The sequence below is a fragment of the Lutra lutra genome, chromosome 8 (assembly GCF_902655055.1).
Source record: "Lutra lutra chromosome 8, mLutLut1.2, whole genome shotgun sequence".
Taxonomy (NCBI): Eukaryota; Metazoa; Chordata; class Mammalia; order Carnivora; family Mustelidae; genus Lutra; species Lutra lutra.
Window position 1 is genome coordinate 4,772,281 of NC_062285.1, and position 12,565 is coordinate 4,784,845.

Sequence of the window (12,565 nt, forward strand, 5' to 3'; positions counted from 1 at the left end):
CCTGCCAGTCTCCTCATGAGCCTGGAGCAGAGTAGGTGCTCATGAAATGCTCAAATGCTGGGTGCGTGAATGGGAGAGTGCGTGAACCCTTGCCGCTCTTCCGTGGGAAGGGTCCTCCTGCGGCAGCCACGGACCCCACCTCCCCACCCTCCACCCTCCCGCCGTCTGCTGGGCGTCCAGCTCCGGCCGCAGGAAGGGGCCTGCGGCGTCGGGGTCCCACCGCTCACGGCTCCGATCGCGCGACCGCAGCAGCCTGGCTGCCCCGCTCCCTGGGGACCACGCGGGCTCCACGTGCGCGCGGGCCGCCCTGCCTGCTGGAAAGGTGGGCGACAGAGGGGGCGCTCCGTTCCCGAGGGGACCGTCCCTTCCGCGGCGCGCGTCCCCACGCTGGCCTCGCAGACCCCCGGCCCGGCCCAGCCCGCCCTGCGCCGCCGCAGGTGCTGCGCGAGTGAACCGGTTCTGGGCTTTGAGGCCGACATACATTTTGTGCCTTTCCTCTTGGTTTTGTGACGGCGTGAGGGCTGGTTTGGAGCCTGGTCCGGGGCGCCGGGGCGAGGGCGGCGGGCTGGGGGGTGCGGCATCGGAGCCGCGCGGAGAGCGGTGTGGCCTCCGCGAGGCGGGTCAGGTGAGCGGGACCGAGCCCTTCCCCCGAGTACTGGGCGTCTGGGTTCTAGAGCGACCCCCGGGGTCTGGGGTCGCGGAGGGGCAGGACGCAGGCCTCCGGGTCCTATCCGATGGGGCTGGAGGGGGTCAGGGACGCGTGCACGACAGGCCGGGAGCCTGGGCCCCAGACTAAACAGGACACGGCGCGAAAGGCTGGCTCCGAAAAAGGCTATTTTTACATCCTCCTTGCCAGGATTCCAAGGCACTGAGATACGATTTAAAACACAAAGAAACAGAAAAGAAAGGCTAGAAGAAAAATGGCACCCACTGATGCAAATTGTTCTTCCAACATTGTGGCCTGATTCCACCTGGAGGGCTGGGGAAGAGAAGGGCGATTTCTGGACCCACCCCAGCCCTGTGAGGTCCCTCTCAGCAACCGGGCCTGAATCTCCATGTTCTTTTTTGTTTCCCCCTAATGACTTTTTTTTTTTTTTTTAATGGGAGAAAGGAGGGGTGCCTGGCTGGCTCAGTCAGAAGAGTATGAGACTTTTTTTTTTTTTAAGACTTTATTTATTTATTTGACAGACAGAGATCACAAGTAGGCAGAGGCAGGCAGAGAGAGAGAGGGAAGAACACTCCCCAATGAGCAGAGAGCCTGACGCCGGGCTCGATCCCAGGTCCCTGAGATCGTGACCTGAGACAAAGGCAGAGGCTCAACCCAATGAGCCACCCAGGCACCCCTGACTTTTTTTTTTTTTTAATTTTAATTTTATTTTTTCAGTGTTCCAAGAGTCATTGTTTATGCACCACACCCAGTGCTCCATGCAATATGTGCCCTCCTTAATACCCACCACCAGGCTTACCCAACCTCCTATCCCCCTCCCCTCCAAAACCCTCAGTTTGTTTCTCAGAGTCCACTGTCTCTCGTGGTTCATCTCCCCCTCCAATTTCCCCCAATTCACTTTTCCTTTCCTTCTCATAATGTCCTCCGTGTTATTCCTCATGTTCCACAAGTAAGTGAGACCATATGATAATTGACTCTCTCTGCTTGATTTACTTCACTCAGCATAATCTCCTCCAGTCCCGTCCGTGTTGCTACAAAAGTTGGGTATTCATCCTTTCTGACGGAGTCATAGTACTCCATAGTGTATATGGACCACATCTTCCTTATCCATTCGTCCGTTGAAGGGCATCTTGGTTCTTTCCACAGTTTGGCAACCGTGGCCATTGCTGCTATAAACATTGGGGTACAGATGGCCCTTCTTTTCACTGCATCTGTATCTTTGGGGTAAATACCCAGTAGTACAATTGTGGGGTCATAGGGAAGCTCTATTTTTAATTTCTTAAGGAAGCTCCACACTGTTTTCCAAAGTGGTTCCACCAACTTGCATTCCCACCAACAGGGTAAGAGGGTTCCCCTTTCTCCACATCCCCTCCAACACATGTTGTTTCCTGTCTTGTTGATTTTGGCCATTCTAACTGGTGTAAGGTGGTATCTCAGTGTGGTTTTAATTTGAGTTTCCCTGATGGCTAGTGATGATGAACATTTTTTCATGTGTCTGATAGCCATTTGTATGTCTTCACTGGAGAAGCATCTGTTCATATCTTCTGCCCATTTTTGGACGTGATTATATCTGTTTTGTGGGTGTTGCATTTGAGGAGTACTTTATAGATCCTGGATATCAGCCCTTTGTCTGTAGTGTCATTTGCGAATACCTTCTCCCATTCTGTGGGTTGCCTCTTTTTTTTTGTTGACTGTTTCCTCTGCTGTGCGGAAGCTTTTGATCTTGATAAAGTCCCAAAAGTTCATTTTCGCTTTTGTTTCCTTTGCCTTTGGAGACGCAGACCTCTGTGTTCTTAATCACCCCCCCCCACCCGCTGATTCTTGTACACCACGGCAGGTGGGGGTACTGGAGACAGGGAGATGTTTGAATGCAGGAGAACCCCCCCCCACACACACACACGCACTGCCGAGGCCCTTCAATGAAAAGGGAATAATCGTATTACTCATTGGCATGGGCTCTGAGCAGAGCAAAGAGAGAGCTCTTGCTGGAAGATGTGTTGTTGGGTGGGACCCTGGAATATGTAAGTGGAGCTCAGCTCTCCTCCCATTTTCCATACTCCCAAGCCTCCACTGCAGGAAGGTGGAAGGTCCTAGTTTCCAGGTGCACGTGGCCTGCAGGCAGCCAGCCCAGTTTCTCCGAGGGGCACCAGCCAACCCTGTCTCAGCCATCCTCTGGGAGGGAAGTGGGAGAAGGCCAAGGTCATTTGGGTCAGAAGATACCCCCCTTAAAAGGCCTCTCTCTTACAGAGGAGGCGGGTGAGACCCACAGAGGGAAAGTGACTTGTCTAAGGTCACCTTTCCAAGGTAATGGCCAAGGAGCCACAGGAAGGCCGACCAAGGGCCGTGTGTGGTGTGCAAATCAGACACTCCCGCCCTGCGGTATTTTCAGCGGAATTACAGTTTGAGAGCAGAAGTAGCCTTAGAGATTGTCACAGTCCACCCTGAGGGTTTCAGAGAGGGAGCCAAGGCCCAGGGAGGTGACATCCCTTTCCCAGGGCCAAACCATGACACGGGAGGTGGCAGTCCAGCTCCCCTTTGTCTCAGTGTTTTCCCAGAAGTGAGTGGCCTTCAGTGTCTTCAGAGTCCTGAAGGTTGCTAAGGGTGGCAGGGAGAGGGCCCTGCTCTGGCCCAGGCCTCAGGCAGCAGGGCAAACCCGCACCAGGCCTCTGGGGCCAGACGGACCTCCAGAGACAGAGTTGCCCAGGTGGAACCCCGCCTGGGCAATGGCAGCTGCAGGCCGGCTCACTGATGCCCCCCTGTGGCCAAACGCTAAGACGCCGGGCCGAGAACCAACGTTGCTGGTAGGCTTTGCCCTAACCCTCCCGCACCTCTGACCCCTGTGGGGCACTGGCCTGTGAGGCTAAGAAGATCTTAAATGAGAATGAGACTCAGGCTATAAATGTGTGCCTTGCCAGTGGCTGACCAGTATTTTGGGGTGAACCCTTGACTCATTTATGAGAACTAAGGACTTGTGGAGGACCCCGAGCTTATAGGAGGATCTTGGTGACGTTAAAAAGCTCACCTCCAGAACTTCCCCCTTGGTTCTGCCCTCACCAGTGACCACATCCCAGAACAGCCCCCTCCCCCGGGGCAGCCCTTAGCCACCATCCCAGTGACTAAATTCCTGCTCAGGGGTGAAGACCGTCAGGGTCCCTTGTCTCTGGGCACAGTGGGGACAGTGCCTCGGGCCCATAGTTAACTTTAAGCTCTTTTAAAATGAGAAGAAAACATGAATATATAATAATAATGAATCCAGCCTGGGTAAGTTTGCCTTTGTGCCAACACAGTTTAAAAATTTCTTTTAAATTTTTACTAACAGAGGAGACCATGAGAGAAAATTATGTAGGACTCACAGCAGTCACAATGTGGACCCGAAGGCCTCCTGCCTCCAGGAAGCTCTTAGTAAAGTAAAACTGTGTCCAGAGATGAGGAACATGATTAGCTCATTCTCATGTGTTGGCAAGAAGGTGACGGGTTCATTTCTCTCTGAGACGGGGCAGACACCCGAGGGAGCGTGGTCAGACCAGGAAGGCGAAGTCCTGTGAAGCAGACATGAGAGGCAGGGTGACGCGTAGCCCAGAAAGAAGAAAACTCAGAGAGCAAAAGACATGAACGCACATGTCTGCAGAGAAGACCTCCAGATGGCCGACAGACACGCGAAGATGTGTGTTTTCGCGACATCACTCATGATCACGGAAATGCAACTCAGCACCACAGTGAGAGACCACCTCACACCAGTCTGAATGACGAGACTCAGAAACACAAGAAACAGCGGTAAAATGTGCTGGTTAAAATGTGGAGAAAAAGGAACTTTGTGCCCTGTTGGTGGGAATGCCAACTGGTGCAGGCACGAAGGAGACTAAATTAATTCAAAAAAATTAGAACTAGAATTACTGTATGATCCAATAATTCCACTACTGGGTATTTGCCCAAAGAAAATGAAAACACTGATTTTGAAAAAATACATGCATCCCTATTTACCGCAGCATTGTCTACAATAGCCCAATTATGAAAGCAGACCAAGTGTCCATTGATAAAGATGTCATACACACGCGCGCGCGCACGCACACAGACATACAACGGAATGTTACTCAGCCATAAAAAAGAATGAGATCTTTCCATTTGCAACGACAGGGACGGGTCTAGAGGGTAGTATGTTGGATGAAATAAGCCAATCGGAGAAAGACAAATGCCATACGATTTTACTCACATGTGGGATTTAAGAAAGAAAACAAAGAAAAAAGAACATTAGGAATATATTTATCATGAAGAGCAGAGTAGGGTCTAGAATTGGTGATGCAGTGTTTTATACACCTGAAACTCATAACACAGCATGTTAACTCTACTGGAATTTTAAGAATAAATACATTAAAAAAATAAGAAATGGAAGCTTCATAATAACAATGTTAGGGACTGAATGTGTGTGTCCCCTCAGAGTCCTGTGTTGAAGCCTAACCCCCCAGTGCCACCGTATATGGAAGCGGGACCTTTGAGAGAGGATGAGGGTTAAATCAGGTCATGGGGGGAAGATGAGGAAGAGAGACCAGAGCTCGCGCTCGCCGCCATACGAGGACTCAGAGAGAAGGCTGCCATCTGTGTGCCAGAAAGAGAGCTCTCACCAGGAATCAACTCTGCTAGCACTTTGATCTCGGACGTCCAGCCTCCAGAAGTGTGAGAAATGACTGTTGTTGAAGCCATCCAGCCTGTGGTGTTTTGTGACGGCAGCCCAGGCTGGCGAAGACACACAACCACCGTCAGTATTATTGGCCGGGCTGCCAAGTGGCAGAAAAGGTAACCTTGTTTTCTTTAGCTCCAAGGATAGAGGAAAGGCTGATGATTCAAAAGCTTCACCGTCCTCTCAAAGCAAACCCTGAGTTGTTCAAAGATGGGCCAGACGCCCTCTGGTGGCGGCCTGGGATGGCAGTGCTTGCGACGGGGAGGGGTGGGGGGGCAGACCAGGGTCCGCACACTGCCTGGGGAGGTACAGGGAGGAAAGAGGAAGACTTCTCTTCCTCGGACAGAAAGGGGACTGGCCTTGGTGGAGATGCACAGAAGGTTCCAGAAGAAAGCTAGATGACCCCCTCCGTGATCCTCCCGGAGCAGGCCCACCCCTGACCACCCAGCGTGGCAGGACGGATCTCTGCCACAGGAGTCACCCTGCTCGGTCTCTAGTTTTTGCTGACCGTGGCTTGAGGACGAGGTTCTGCAGACTGGTCACGAGCCCAGGACACCCTGGACACTGCCGGTTCGAAGGTTAGAGAGCCCAGAGGGTAACTGAGCTTCTGGCTACTGTGGGAGCGAAGCTGGTGTTGACCAGCATCTGGGCCAGAAGCTATTTCCTTCTGGCAGGTTCTGGAGATCTTCACGGAGGGCTTACGGCCTTGTCCAGGGAACCAGCTCAGGCCGGGGACCTCTTCACCCATCCACCCCACGCTGCAACTAAAATCCAAACCCCAGGCTTCAAGTCCGCTAGAAGGCAGCCCCTTTGTTGAGCCACCGGCTACTCTGGGACCTCGTAACATCTCCGCGGGACGTGGTCTGCAGTCCTATCGCTCACGGCTCTGCCTCCCTGGGAATGAGAACAAGCTGCTGAGACGCTCAGGCTCCAGGGTCCGCGCCGAGCATACAGTGGAGCGACGGGAAGGGAGCAGCAGACCTCCGACCCGCGTGCTCGGGGCGCCGGGCCCGGGACACCCACCCGCGTGCTCAGGGCTCTGGGCCCGGGACACCCACCCACATGCTCGGGGCGCTGGGCCTGGGACACCCACACTCCTGCACAACCTCAATCTTCCCGAGCCTCGCTCAGTGCACACACAGGAGCTGCTTCTCTGACCCGGGCCGGGCGCTGGCACCAGGATCGCGGGTATGAGGAACAGGAGGGGCTCGCCATCCTCAAGGCACCTACGGTTTGGGGAAACCCCGCAAGCTTGTCAGTGAATTACTAGAATGGTGTGTGATCAGACTGTCACCGAGGTAGAGGTGCTTTGGGCAAGGTAAAAGCCACACGTGGAAACCCAGCAAGGGAGTGAATTTATGGAGATGCTGAAAGGGTCCCAATGAGCTGAAACCCTGAAAGATGAAAAGGATTTTAGCTGGCAACTGTAAAGCCTTCTCTAGGGCCTGCAATGGGCTTCCCGGCTCGGGGAGTGGTGAAGGCGCCTCCCGGTGCTCCCAGGGATGTCTGTGGGGATGGGGTGCCGGTGACCACGACAGGTACAGAGGCCAGTCCCAGAGCCCCAGATCTCCAGCACCAGTGTGCTCCCTCCAGAACTGCCAGCTGGAGAACTGCCAGAGCGCCCAGACGGGTGCTGTCTCTGTCGGCTCCGGCTGTTGGAGCAGAAGCCCACAGCCCAGGCCAACTTACCTAACCACAGGCCACTCTCGTTTCACCACGTAGTTCTGAAGGCTGGAAGTCCCAGAGCTGGTTCCTAGGGAGGGCTGGGTTCCTGGCGGGCAGATGCTGCATCCTCGCTTCTCCCCTGCTGCGCAGAGCTCTTCCCTGGGGCAGGGCCCCAGCCTCCGTGAGCTCATTCTGCCCTCCCCACCTCCCCACCAGCCCATTGCCCGTACAGCCCCATGGGAGAGGGGGCTCCTGCCGATGCCTCTGGGGGGACGCAATTCCGTGTGCAACCGTCAGGCCCAGCAATGCAGCCAGAGAAGGTGGGAGGCAGGGGAGCGAAGGCCAGAGAGAAAAGAGCCAGAGGGAAGGGGCCGAGATGGTTGTCCGAGAGTGTATGTAAGAGCCTTCTGGCACAGCCCCTACATCAGCGGGACAGGCTCCACCTCATCTGTGCCAGCTCTCCCGGGTTCTAATGCTAACGTCCCGTCCTATCCTTGTCCCCAGATTCTAAAGAACAAACAAACAAACAAAAAACACTCATTCTGGGAAGGAGAGAAGGATGACGGCAAAGAGAACAGAGAGACTATGACACTTGGGGTCCTGGAGGACTTGGTCTCCCCGAGTCTGCACGTTCTCTGTGCTGCCGTTGGGAAAGACCTGAGGCCCAAGAACTCCTGCCTCGTCATAAAATGCTTTTGGAAGAGGGAGGCTTCAAGTGGTGACCAAGAGACGTCATGGAATCTGCTTCCCCAGACCCCGGAGCAAGCGGGACAGAGTCCCAGGTGCCCATGGCGCATCTGCAGTCCTGCCGGAGGCCAGGAGCCTCCGTCTTTCCCCACAAGCTGCTCCTGGCCCCACACCACGTCCTTGCTCCCCTGCCTCTGCCTGTCTTGTTCCCCAACCTGGAAACCGATGCAGCCTAAAAGGAGCCGTTGAGTTTGGTGGGGTTTCATGGTGGTTGTTTTCAGCAAGGATCAGAAAATTCTAGTCTTCTTGCAGCATTAGACTATGAAGATTGTCCTCTCCTCTCAGGATTTCGGCACGGAGCGAAGTCAGAGGTGGCCAGAAACGAGAAAACAGAGGATTTCCTGATGGATTCCATGGAAAGCTTTTTGTAAAAGAAAAAAAAAAAAAAAGAAAAGAAAAGAAAAGCAGTGGTGGTAGGGGCTGCTAGGTGCTACTTACTATTTTTCTTAAGTTTTATTTATTTAAGTAATCATTACCTATTCTTCCTTTCTTCCGTAATAACAGAAAACGTATGTTGTTTGGGATGACAATGAGCCCAAACTGAGCGGGGAGAAGAAACCACCGTTTGTCCCAACCTTCTCTGCAGAAGTGGGGAGGCCTGTGAGACAGAAGCTGCTGGGCGGGGCCTCCCAGAAACAAGGCTTACTTAGCAGCAGTCTTTGTCCCTGATCCTTCCTTTTTCTTCCTGCCTGGAACAAGGACATGATGGCTGGAGCTGTAGCAGCTCCACATGTGGAATTAGTCAAGAAAATTGTAAAATCTTTGGCTCTGGCATATTTAAGCTTTGACACTAGGGGTTGGCAAACTATGGCCCGTGAGTTGAACTCTGGCCCCTCACCACCAAGGGAAATTCTAGGAAGAGGTTGCTTTTGGCGTGCTTCAATACACATGGTTTTCTGTTTGCTGGGCCGGTGGCGCTCAGCCTAGCGATTCCCCAGTATCTGCGCCTTCACCTTCCCCCCACACAGCAATGTTACCTTCTCAGCATCCCTCCAACTGGGTGGAACCTGTTCTTCCCAATAGACTGTAAGTGGCCGCGATGGGTGTCCCCTCCAGGCTGAGGAAGGGGAGCACCACGTGTTTTCTTCTTCCCTTATCTGTGCGAAGAGATTCAGAGGAGAATCCCAAGGCCCCACATGGTAGGGAACCCTGAGTCCTAACGACCACAAGGAGCCACATGGCCATTTCCTCCGTGCCATGGGGGAAATAGAAACTGTACCGTGTTATGCCCCTGGGATTTGGCGCTATTTGTTACAGCTGCTGGCTCTCCTGACTCATACAGAGACTGAAGAACAGAGCCTCAGAGGAGGTTCAAAGTGGAACTCAGGCTTTCAGGAGGAGGGTCCCGTTCCTTCCACTCTGAGCAGCCCCCAGTCACAGGGCTGACAAGACTGGACAGCAAAGTTTCTACAGGAGAGAATGAAGACCCAGGCTGAGCTTGCTGCTAGAAACACGCAGAAACCATGGGGTCACTTTCAGGGGGCCGATGTCCCCAAGTAAAGCTTACAGGACTCTCTTCCTGTCCTTATTTGGGTTACATATAAGTAGAGAGCAAGCTCCCCATTTGGCGGTAGTCAGAGAACAAAGACGCATCCAGCTGCTGAATGCCGGCAGGGACAAGCCATCCTGAGCCCCCGTGGGGAGAATGGAAACTCTTTAACCCGGGAATCTCAGCTCTGTTAATGTTGCAGTCTGAGGAGAGGGCTATCCAGTTAGCACAGGGCCAGGATCAAGGCTCCCCAGCCCTCATTTCCTCCAGCTCTGAAGTCTGTGAGTCATCTGTCCATTTTCAACTTAGCTGTCTCACGGCCTCTGCCTCCTCGCGCTGACCGGCAAGGTCAGATGCGCAATCTCAGAGCAACCCGGGCGGGCGACTGGCACCTGTTTGCAGAGCGGGAACCGGGGTCCTAACCTGAGTGAGGTGGGGCGGGGGGTTGGGGGAAGGTGGGCACTGCTGGTCAACCAGCCCCACCCTCCATCCCTTTATATTATTAGTTTTTTAGGATTTTATTTAATTATTTAACAGAGACAGAGATCACAAGTAGGCAGAGAGGCAGGTGGGGCCAGGGAAGCAGGCTCCCTGCTGAGCAGAGAGCCCGATGCGGGGCTCGATCCCAGGACCCTGAGATCATGACCTGAGCCGAAGACGGAGGCTTAACCCACTGAGCCACCCAGGCACCCCTATGTTATTTTATAGGGCAATTCCCATGTTCCCAGGAGCTCAGGCTTGGGTTCACAAGACCTGCCACCCCCAGACTTAATCCAGTTAGTCCCTCGTTCCAGTGGATGGTACACTGCATTGGCAGGCATGACCCTCCTCACTTTCCTCCCACCCCACCCCCGGCCGGCTCCCGAAAGAAACTCTCACAGATCCCGTGCCCTCCGGAACATGCATGCACGCTTCTGTTCTTATCGCTCCCTGTCTCCCCGGCCTCCTTACCCTGGCATGTACAGCCTGGCCTTCTTTTCCATCTTGTTTGCTGATCAGATGCCCAGTGTCACAGCAGGTGGTCTTTCCTCTGTGTCCCAGTCCCTTTGGACCCCCAACACCAACTCCCCCCTGCAGGGATTAGTCTGAACAAGTCTCAGTGACTGCTTGTCAGCGATTGGCTCAGGACTGGACTCGAGTTCAAATTTACCCTGTGTCTGCTGAGTGAGGCAGGGAGTGGGGTGTCGGGCTGTAGAGAGATAAGGGACGTTGTCTGTGGAGATTTTAGGAATGTGCCCCTCCTGCCACAAGAGAACAACAGAAAAGAGGTGATATCAGTTATTCCTCTGGACATCGTCCTGTGGGGATGTCACGCCCTCCTATGCCTGGTCGACAAGCCGGGATGGGCTAGGGCGGGGGGCTTGATGACCCATCCTGGAGCCTGCCCACAGCTAAGTCCCTGATCTCTGAGAGAACACATTCCTCTTTGATTCTGGGGGTCCCCTCACAGGCAAATACATCCTAAATCATCCTAAAAACCTAAGCTTTCCTGTCCCCCACCTCCGTCTGCCTGTTCGATTCTCTCGCACTCCCTCTCCCTACTTACATTTTATCCAATTTTCAAAGTTCCGAGTTCCCTGCTTCGTGAAGATTCTCCAGGTATATACTTTTTTGTTTCTTTTTCTTTTAAGAGCTCTCGAGCACTTTCTCCCTCTTGGGAGGCGTTCGCTCTGCTCCGGCTTCCATGGACATGGATGTTGCTTCTGCTTCTGTGGCTTCTCAGCCCTCCTAGATGGGAAGATACTAGAGGGGAGCTAAGACTTCATGTTCCCCTTCTCCTCTGACCGACAGAGGATGGGAACAGCCACCATCTCCGGCCTCAGAGGGGATGCCGTGGAAGCCGTGTTTGAGGACCTGGCTGCGTGGGGCCAGGGATGGGCCCCTACGCTGGCCGCAGCTTCCTAAGCGCTGTAAGAACCAGTCCTGACTGCAGGCCCCTGCCATGCCCCGTGCTCCCCTGGGAACACATCACAAGCCCAGACAAGCATTCTGTTGTCCCTGGGGGACCAGATGTCCCAGTCTGGGCAAAAGGGCCTCCTGCGGAAATAGGGTACAGCCGAGGGGTTGCCTCCCAATGTGAGCAGGAGACACACAGAGAGGCCTTGCCTCAAGGTGACCTTCTGCTGGACAGGAACGCCCCGCCCCCCCACAGGCTACGTCTTTATTCACAGTTTTTCCTTCTGGAAAGAAGGCGGCATCTCCTCTCTACCTCGGGAAGCTGCCCGAGGGCCAAACATTATGAGGGGCTTTGATTTGCTTGGAAATAGAAACACGCAGGAAACTGCCATCCCCAGCGGCTTGTGCTTATTCACGGCCGAAACAGAGATGGATCTGACGTGGCGGGATTTCCTCCAGCGGCCAGAACAGCCGAGGAGGACAGTTTGCACCTGGCCTGAGGTGACGAGCTGTTGCCTGTGGGCGCCGTGTGCTCGGCTGCAGCTGGTCGTGCGAACACACGGTGAGGAACACAGTGACGTGATCCTCCTAGCCCAGGCCCGCAGGGCACGTCTCCGGGGACTCGGCCTCCGAGACCTTGGTCCCGAAGGCCTCCCGCAGGAGGCCTGGAGCGGAGTCCACAGGTCTCCCTCAAGTGCCGGCTCCGAGGCTGGAAGCTAAAACGAGAGTCTAGTGAGGAGGGAGGGCAGTTGTCTCAAGGCCTGGCTTCTCCCTGTCCCCAGCAGCTAGAGCAGCCCCGAGCTTCCCTCCTCCGACCCCACCCCAGAGCCACGAGGTAGGGGCTTGGGGGGAAGCAGGGCTCCGAAGTCCCTAACAAGCCCTCCGAGCCCTCCGGGGGGCTGACGGTGCTGCGGGTCTGCAGGCCCCGGGAACGGAAGGCTCGGGGCTGCATCCCCGCCTCCACAGCCTCGCTGGGAGATCAGGGCTGGATCTGCTGCTTCAGCTCCCTTGGATGCTGAGCCCTTCCCAACCTCACCGCTTTCCTGCGTTACACCTGACAGAAGGCAATGCTTTGTAGGTGACAGACTTAACCTACCAAAGACAAGACCTACCTAAATGCCAGGTGTTCACTGCGCTGTTGGCAAGTGCTGGGTCTTGGTATCGTGTCCAACAGAACTCGCCGTGTTGAATGAGGACAGAGAGGTCTGCAGAGCACTGGCTCGTGGAATTCCGGGGACAGAATTCACAGGACGGAGATGGAGAAAGATCGAGGGAAGGGTTCCAGTTATTGTACGAGTTCAATAATCCCATGGTCGTGGAGCCTGAGAAGGGAGTGAGCTGTGGGGTTGGTCTGGTCCGAGAACAGGAGAAAAGGGATGTCCCAGCTCAGATGGAGAGAGGGGCCTCTGTCTCCCTCCAGCTCTCT